This window comes from Bos javanicus, chromosome X (assembly GCF_032452875.1).
Source record: "Bos javanicus breed banteng chromosome X, ARS-OSU_banteng_1.0, whole genome shotgun sequence".
In the NCBI taxonomy this organism is placed as follows: Eukaryota; Metazoa; Chordata; class Mammalia; order Artiodactyla; family Bovidae; genus Bos; species Bos javanicus.
This window is the reverse complement of record NC_083897.1, coordinates 19078762-19088381: the sequence shown is the minus strand read 5'-3', so window position 1 is coordinate 19088381 and position 9620 is coordinate 19078762. Positions and strand designations below refer to the sequence as shown.

Below are 9620 nucleotides of genomic sequence, written 5' to 3'. Positions count from 1 at the left end.
TTTTCAACTATTATCTCCTCAAGTATTTTCTCATGGTCTTTCTTTTTGTCTTCTTCTGGGACTCCTATGATTTGGATGTTGGGGCGTTTACCATTGTCCCAGAGGTCTCTGAGGTTGTCCTCATTTCTTTTAATTCTTTTTTCTTTTTCCCTTTCTGTTTCATTTATTTCTATCACTCGATCTTCTACCTGACTTATCCTATCTTCTGCCTCTGTTATTCTACGGTTGCTTCCCTCCAGAGTGTTTTTTAATCTCATTTATTGCATTATTCATTATATATTGACTCTTTTTATTTCTTCTAGGTCCTTGTTAAACCTTTCTTGCATCTTTTCGATCCTTGTCTCCAGGCTGTTTATCTGTAACTCCAATTTGTTTTCAAGATTTTCGATCATTTTCACTATCATTATTCAGACTTCTTTATCAGGTAGATTCCCTATCTCTTCCTCTTTTGTTTGGTTTGCTGGGCATTTGTCCTGTTCCTTTACATGCTGGGTATTTCTCTGCCTTTTCATCTTGTTTACATTGCTGTGTTTGGGGTGGCCTTTCTGTATTCTGGCAGCCTGAGTCTGACTTCTCTAAAGTAAGGGTCATGGGAAATGTTGCATCCATGTGGTAAGTTACCTCTGGTGTGTCAGAATTAAATGCTGCAAAAGGGGTTCAAAAGGAGGGGTTCTGCATGTAAGTTGGCTCTGGCATACATCAGACTGCTCTAAAACAAGGGTTGTGAGAAATGTTGGGTCTAGAGAGTAAGGTGCCTCTAGCCTGAATCAGAATTGTGTGCCTCGAAGTTCATCAGAAATATTTGGTCAGGGTAGTCAGTCAGCTTTGGCCACAGTCATAGTTCACTAAAGCCAGGGTCAAGGGAAATGATGGGTCCAGGTGTGAGATAGGCTCTTGACCAAGTCCGGCTTTTTTGGTGGACGGAGCATGAGAAAAGTTGGGTCGGGGTGTAAGTTAGGTCTGGCCTGAGTCAAATTTCTGTGCCACAAGGAAATTGGAAAATGTTGGGCCTGGGTGGTAACTTAGCTCTGGCCTGAGTCATAATTTGTGTCACAAATAGGATAGGAAATGTGAGGTTCAGGGCATCAATTGATTCTGGCCCGAGTCAGACTTTTCTAAAGCATGGGTCATGGGAAATATTGGGTCCACGTGCTCAGGTAGCACTGGCCTGTGTCAGACTTCTGTGCCCCAAGGTGAAAGGTTGTTGACCGTGAAAGATGGCAGGGTTCTTGGCCTGCGGAGGAGAGGAATTCAATTCGGGGCCAGTGATGAGGCCTGATCACTCAGAGCATTTGTGTCTCATCAGATCAGATCAGATCAGATCAGTCGCTCAGTCGTGTCTGACTCTTTGCGACCCCATGAATCGCAGCACGCCAGGCCTCCCTGTCCATCACCAACTCCCGGAGTTCACTCAGACTCATGTCCATCGAGTCAGTGATGCCATCCAGCCATCTCATCCTCTGTCGTCCCCTTCTCCTCCTGCCCCCAATCCCTCCCAGCATCAGAGTCTTTTCCAATGAGTCAACTCTTCACATGAGGTGGCCAAAGTACTGGAGTTTCAGCTTTAGCATCATTCCTTCCAAAGAAATCCCAGGGCTGATCTCCTTCAGAATGGACTGGTTGGATCTCCTTGCAGTCCAAGGGACTCTCAAGAGTCTTCTCCAACACCACAGTTCAAAAGCATCAATTCTTCGGCACTCAGCCTTCTTCACAGTCCAACTCTCACATCCATACATGACCACAGGAAAAACCATAGCCTTGACTAGACGAACCTTTGTTGGCAAAGTAATGTCTCTGCTTTTGAATATGCTATCTAGGTTGGTCATAACTTTCCTTCCAAGGAGTAAGTGTCTTTTAATTTCATGGCTGCAGTCACCATCTGCAGTGATTTTGGAGCCCCCAAAAATAAAGTCTAAGCCTGTTTGCACTGTTTCCCCATCTATTTCCCATGAAGTGATGGGACCAGATGCCATGATCTTCGTTTTCTGAATGTTGAGCTTTAAGCCAACTTTTTCACTCTCCTTTTCACTTTCATCAAGAGGCTTTTTAGTTCCTCTTCACTTTCTGCCATAAGAGTGGTGTCATCTGCATATCTGAGGTTATTGATATTTCTCTTGGCAATCTTGATTCCAGCTTGTGCTTCTTCCAGTCAGTGTTTCTCATGATGTACTCTGCATATAAGTTAAATAAGCAGGGTGACAATATACAGCCTTGACGTACTCCTTTTCCTATTTGGAACCAGTCAGATAACCCCTTATTCTGGCTTGTATATCTGGCATATATATCTTATATATATTCTGGCTCATCTCTGGCTTGAGATCTTGTTTTCAAGGTCTATAGGTGCCTCTCAAGTGCACAGTCTCAACATTAACTGCAGGGTTTTATTCTGTTGCACTTGTCACTTGCAGAGTGGTTCCCCCTTCTTTGTTTATTTTGGCTTCCTCTGTTTTCAGTTCTCTTCCATGTCTAATTTCTGCCCTGATACAAGGGGGCGAAGGTGGCCACTTATTTAGGCTCACTTGTTTAGTTGTGTTGTGGGGAGGGAGGGGCACTGCAAACAAATACCACTGGCATGTGTGGGGAGTGCTTGCAGTGGATGGACCACACTGGGTTTGCCACAGCCCAAGGCGGCGTGTCCTTCCTGGGTCCACCCTGCTCAGGCTCCAGGGTGCTCTGCAAGGGCATTGTCCCAAGTGGGCCCTGCATTTTGTGCACTTCCCAGGTCTAAGCCACTCAGGTTCTAGGGTGCTCTGCAGGGGCACAGACCCAGATGGCCTGTGGGTTTTGTGCCTTTCCCAGGTCTGAGCAACTCAGGTAACTGGGCGCTTGGTGAGTGCACTGTCCCAGGTGGGCCATGCATCTTGTGCACCACCCCGGTCCTGGCCACTTGGTTTCCTAGGTGCAGTGTGACAGCCTCAGGTGTGCTACGTATCTCCTCTGGGGAGCTGATCTCAGGTTGTGACACTCCTGGCAGATGTGAACTGTCCAGTATCCCAGGAAGACATGATTAGCAACTTCGAGCCTGCTCACAGTTTGATAGAAGATGCAGTCTCTGGGGCCAAGATTGCAGCAGTCCCTTGCCTTCCGGCTCTGGCTGTGACACAGCTGCCTCTCTGGCACTGGGGAGGGAGGGCCCTAAATGGCAGCTGGCTTGCTCTCATTTGGTATTCGCTCAATCCTTTGTTCTGTGAGCACACCAGGGGTCATCGTGTAGCATTAGAGCCTTTCACAGGAAAGGTTTATTTCTTGTTTTTCATCTCTCTAGCAATCCCACGGTTTAGGTTGCTATCTCACATTGGCTTCCTCAGATTGTCCTCAGGGCATTCAGGCCTGGTCCTTACCGTAAGGACCGATGATGCAGCCTGTACCTCCCAGTCCAGCCCCCACCTGCTACTGGTGGAAGAGAGTGTCTGTGCCGCTTCTCCATCTCTGCTTGTAGTTGTGGTGAGGCGCATATTCTGTAGGGTATCCCCCCCGTCCTGTTATGTTGCCCGCTGAGATCCCAAAACTCCCCACAGACACACCTATGAAAGGGTTTTCTACAATGTGGAAACTTCTCCTTCACGACTCCCTTTTCAGGACGGGTCTCTGTCCCTAAATCTTTTGTCTGTTTTCATCTTTTATATTTTGTCCTACCTCCTTTTGAATAGATTGGGCTGCTTTTCTGGGTGCCTGGTGTCCTCTGCCAGTGTTCAGAAATTATTTTGTGGAAGTTGCTCAACATTCAAACGATCTTTTGATGAATTTGGGGGTGAGAAAGTGGTCTCCCTATCCTTTTCCTCCACCATCTTGGGACCACCCCCCTTCTCTTTCTCATCTTGCCCATATCAAAACTGTCTGTGCTGGATGGCTGTTCCTGTACCTGAAGGTCATGGACACACAACACCCACAAGGCTTTGTGATGTCCTTCAAGAATTCCACATGCAGATGGCGCTGCCCCACTAAGTTTTCCAGTTATTTAAGTATCTACAGTCTCACATTGAGATATACTCCCTCTACTTTCTTCCTGTACCCCAAGACCTCTCTTCTCTTTCTTACCTTGCTCTTCTGAAGACTGGGTGTGCAGGAGGCACTGTCCCTATGACTGAAGGCCTTGGCAACACAACACCCACAGGCTTTTCTGATTTAGTTCAACAAATCCACTAGCAGATGGTGCTGCTCCACTACATTTCCTGAATTCTACCTGGCTCTACAGCCTCACATTGACATTTACTCTCCCACTCCCTTCCTGTGCCCCGAGACCTGTCTTTTCTTTCTTCTCTTGCCCTTATCAAACGTGACTGTGCAGGAGTGACTCTCCCTGTCGCTGAAAGCCTTGTTGACACAACACCTCCATGGCTCTCAGATGTAGTTCAAGGAATACACCATCAGAGGGCACTGATTCACTAGCTCTTCGAGTTCTACTTGGCTCCACAGTCTCACAGTGATATCTACTCCCACTCCCTTCCTGTGCCTCAAGACCTCTCTTCTCTTTCTTCTTTTGTTCATATCAAAATTGTGCGAGGGTGACTGTCTCTGTGTCTGAAGACCTTAGCAACACAATACTCCAAGGGACTTCTGGTGTAATTCAAGGAATCCACCAGCAGATGGCTCTTCTCCACTAGTATAGAAATCGGAAGCACACAATCAGTTAATAGGTTCTTTTTTTATTTATGTATTTATTTGACTGTGATGGGTCATCCTTGCTTCAGTGGGCTTTTATCTAGTTGCAGCGATCCAGGGCTTCTCTTGGTTCAATTTTATGAGCTTCTCATTGCTGTGACTTGTTTCCTAGCACAGGCCCTAGTGATGGCTTCAATAGTTGTGGCGCCCTGGCTTAGTTCCCCCTTGGCATGTGGGGTCTTCCTGTACCAGAAATTGAACCTCTGTCCCCTGCACTGGCAGGTGGAGCCTTAACCACTGGGACCCCAAGGGAAGACCTGGAAGGTGAAGTCTTAACTACTGGACCACTGTGGAAGTTCCCCCAGGTCATAGATTTAGATGCAGACATATGACGGGAGCTTGGTCCAAGAAACAAAGCATGAACAGGGTGCAACTGACCAAAATCGTGAAGAAATGCCTGAGCTGAAAATCAAGCAAACTGGCTGCTAACCTTGAATCTCCCACCCCTAGTTCTGTGGCTTTTGTACATCATTGTGAGTCTTTAAATTTTATTTTATTTTAAACTTTACATAATTGTATTAGTTTTGCCTTAAACTCACTTAAAATACAGTTCACTTATGTTAACCTCTCGGTCCTCAAGCTACCAGGGCGTAGTGCTTCTCAAACTTTAATGTGCATGGAATCACCAGGCATATTATGAAAGTGCAAGTCCTGGTTCAATAGGCCTGTGATGGAGGCCTCAGAGTCAGAAATTCCCAGGTGATGCTAATGCTGCTGGTCCCTAGACCACACTTTGAGTAGCAAGCAAGCATATACTACAGAAGTGGCTTAAGGGCTCTCACTGCTGGTGTGGATGGAAGGTCAGAGGCAGAACTTTAGTCATCACGCCCTTGCAGCTTCAGCCAGTGCCTTGCCTTTTGAGGTCCTGAGACTGTGGAGCTCGTCTGATCAGCTCTGAATCAAGCTGATCAGTAACAAAGATTTATCCTGGAGGATAGACTGCTTCCATGTGGTCAATGTTCCCCTTGGTCAGTGTTCATTGATTGATGTAAAATGAGTGGCCAACACATCCCCAGGGCTTTCTGATGTAGTTCATGAGATCCACCAGCAGATGGTAGGTTATTGAGTTACACTAGGCTCTACGGCCTCACATTGACATCCGCTCCTCCCACTCCTATGCTGTGCCCCAAGACCTCACTTCTCTTTCTCCTCTTGCCCTTATCAAAACTGACTCTTCTCAGATGACTGTTCCTGTTGTTGAGGCCTTAGGAACACATCTCCCCTGGACCTTTCTGATGCAGTTCAAGGAATCCACAAGTAGAAGACGCTGCTCAAATATATTTTCGAGTTATACAAGATTCTATAGCCTCACGTTGACATCCACCACCACCCCCACTCCCTTCCTGTGCCCCCAAAGCTATCTTCTCTTTCTTCTCTTGACCTTATCAAAACTGGCTGTGCAGCAGTGACTGTGTCTGTGGTGAAGCCTTTGGCAACACAACACCCCAAGGGCTTTCTGATATAGTTCAAGGAATCAACCAGCAGATGGTGATGCTCCACTAACATGGATATCAGAACCACATAATCAGTTCATAGGTTTTTTATAATTTTTTATTTATATATTTACTTTGGCTGTGCTGGGTCTTTGGAGAAGGCAATGGCACCCCACTCAAGTCCTCTTGCCTGGAGAATCCCATGGATGGAGGAGCCTGGTGGGCTGCAGTCCATGGGGTCGCTAAGAGTCGGACATGACTGAGCGACTTCACTTTCACTTTTCACTTTCATGCATTGGAGGAGGAAATGGCAACCCACTCCAGTGTTCTTGCCTGGAGAATCCCAGGGACGGGGGAGCCTGTCTATGGGGTTGCACAGAGTCGGACACAACTGAAGCGACTTAGCAGCAGCAGATGGGTCCTTGTTGCTGTGGTGGGCCTCTCTAGCTGCGGTGAGCCAGGGATACTCTTTTTTGCAGCGTTCAGACTTCTCATTGCCCTGACTTCTCATTTCAGAGCACAGGACCTAGGGCACCAGGGCTTCCACAGTTGTGGAACCCAGCTTCGTTGCTCCGTGCAAAGTGGAATCTTCCCGGACCAGGGATCGAAGCCACGTGTCATGCACTGGCAGGCTGATTCTCAACCAGTGAACCACCTGGGGAGCCCCCGAGGCTGAAATCTTAACTACTGGACCTCCAGGGAAGTCCCACAAGTCATGGATTTAGATGCAGGGACATGTGACAGGGGCTTTGTCCCAGAAACAAGGCATGAACTTGTCCTCTGGGATCAGAGGGAATCTGCCACAGGGTGCAACTGACCAGAATAGTGCAGAAAAGCCTAAGCCCAAAGTCAGGAAACCTGGCTGCTACCTTGCATCTCCCACCCACTAGTTGTGTAGCTTTGGGTGCATCATTATGAATCTTCCTTAGTTTGTTTGTACAACACAGTTCACTTACGTCAACCTCTTGGCCCTCAAGCTTCCAGGGAGTAGTGCTTCTCAGTACTGCACTACTTTGCAGGTGGCATGTATTTTGGTGTTGTCTCATGATATCTAGTTAATTTTTGTATGTTATGTGAGTTTTTTTGTTTTTAAAGATGTGCTTTTCCAATGTTTCCAGTATTTTGCTGAAAATGTTATTTTTCTCTGTTGTACTGCATTTACATCTCAGTCAGAAGGCAATAGTCTTTCTGACTTACTTCACTCTGTATAATAGTTTCATCCACCTCTTAATTAGCCTCCAATTAAAATAAATTAAAAAAAGGCAATCGTCCATATAGTTTTGAGTATATTGTGAACTCTGTTCTGATCCATTGATCTGTAAATCTATCTTTATACCAAGATCACACTGAATTATTGTTGATCTATATCAAGTTTTGAAATGAAGTAGTATAAATCCTGCATCTTTGTTCTTTTTCAAAAATTTTGGCTCTCCTTAGCCTTTTGTATTTCTATGGAAAGGTGGAATCACTTTGTCAATTTATTTTCAAAGTCCTACTGTTGCTTCATTGGGAATGCATTGAATCTATAGGTCAGTTTTCTAGAGCTCCCATCCAGCAATATTGAGTGTTCAAATCTGTGAGCATGAGATATCAATTTATGTTTGTAGTATTTAATTCCTTCTGTAATTTTCAGTGTACAGGTCTTCCAGAAATTTTGTCAAATTTATCCCAAAGTACTAGTATTTCTGCAAAGAAAACATATAAATGGCTACCAAACAAATGAACAGATGCTCCATGTCATTGAAAGTTGAAAGTGTCAGCTGCTCAGTCATGTCCAACTCTTTTGCAATTCCAGGGACTGTAGCCCACCAGGCTCCTCTGTCCATGAAATTCTCCAGGCAAGAATACCGGAGTGGGTAGCCATTACTTTCTCCAGGGGATCTTCCCAACCTAGGGATCAAACCCTGGTCTCCTGCACTGCAGGCAGATTCTTTACTGTCTGAGCCACCAGCAAGTCCAATTTCACATCATTAGCCTTAGGGAAATGCACATGAAAATTGCTTCACACATACTAGGACAACCGTAAATTAGAAAAGAAAAATAACAACTGTTGGAGAGTGTGGAATCATCATACATTACTAAGTGGGACTGTAAATGGTGCAGCCTCTATGTAAAACAGTTTGGTGAGTTCTTCCACTAGTTAAACATAGAATTAACATGTTATCCAGCAATTCTACTCCTAGTTGTGGACCCCCAAAATTGAAATCAGGTGTTCAAACAAAACCTGTACTTGAATGTCCATAGTAACCCTATTCACAATGGCAAAAAGGTAGAAACAACACAAATGTCCACAAACATATGACTGGATAAATAAAATGTCATATATCCATAAAATGGAATATTATTCTCCCATTAAAAGAAACATACAATAATGTGAATGAACTACAGATAATGTGAATGAACTACAAAATATTACACTAAGAAGCCAGGTATAAAAGGTTACATATCATATGATTCCATTTGTATGAAATACCCATAAAAAGTATATACATAGAGACAGAAAGCATATTTGTATTTGCCAAGGAGTAGGGTAGGGAGGTAATGAAGACTGACAATGCACATGGTGTTCTCATCTGTGGTGATGGAAATATTCTAGAATTAGATAATGGTGATGGTTACATATTGGGGATGTACTTCATGCTACTGAATTTGATACTTTAAAATGGTTAAAATGGCGACATTTGTTGTGTATTTTGCCATAATAGAAGACCCATCTCATCATAAATTTAAGGATTTGTTCATACTTTCTCAATCTGTTCCACTGATCTACATGACTATCTTTGTACAAGATTCATACTGTTTTGATTGCTGTGGCTTTATGACTTCTGGAATAGGTATGATAAATCCTTCAACTGTTTTCCTTTTTCAAAATGTTTTGGCTATTTAAGGTGATATAAATGTATATTCCGCATATATTTTAAGATCAGCTTGTCAATTTCTACAGGAAATTCAGCTGAGATTTTGATAGATATTGGGCTAAATCTTGGGGAAGGTTGCCATATTGAGTCTCCCAATCCATGAACTATCTTTACTAAGTTTAAATTTTCTCAGCTATGTCTTATAATGTTTTAAGTAATTTTTAGTTTTCGGGTCTTATTCATTTTTTATGGGATTTATCCCTAATGTTTTATTCTTTTGAAGGCTATTGTGTATCCAGTTGCTTTCTTAATTTCATTTTTGGAATTTTTGGTGCTAGTATGTACAAGTATAAGCGATATTTTGATGTTGATATTGTGTCCTGTTGGCCTTGCTAAATTTGTTTATGGGTCTAGTGGCTTTTTTGTGTCTGTGCTTTACTTGTTATTTTCTCCATACAGGATGATCTGTGAATAAATAAAGCTTTATTTCTTCCTTTCCAATTCGGATGGATTTGTCAGGGTAGGGGGCTTATTCCATTTGCTCAAGCTTCCACTGCAATGATGAATAGAAATGCCAAGAGTAGACACCATGCATTGTTCCCAATATTAGGAACATTCTTTCACCATTAAATATTATGCACACTGAGGTTTTTTATAGACTATTTGC

General features: G+C 43.9%; 1 protein-coding gene across 1 annotated transcript in view; it reads left to right on the top strand.

Moving 5' to 3' along the window:
- Positions 1 to 9454, top strand: part of ZNF449 (zinc finger protein 449) — an 84166-nt gene extending 74712 nt beyond the window's left edge. Inside the window, exon 8 of the mRNA XM_061408408.1 lies at positions 9088 to 9454. The gene's annotated coding sequence lies outside the window, so the exon portion shown is untranslated. The remainder of the gene's footprint in view (positions 1 to 9087) is intronic.
- The last annotated feature ends 166 nt before the right edge of the window (positions 9455 to 9620 follow it).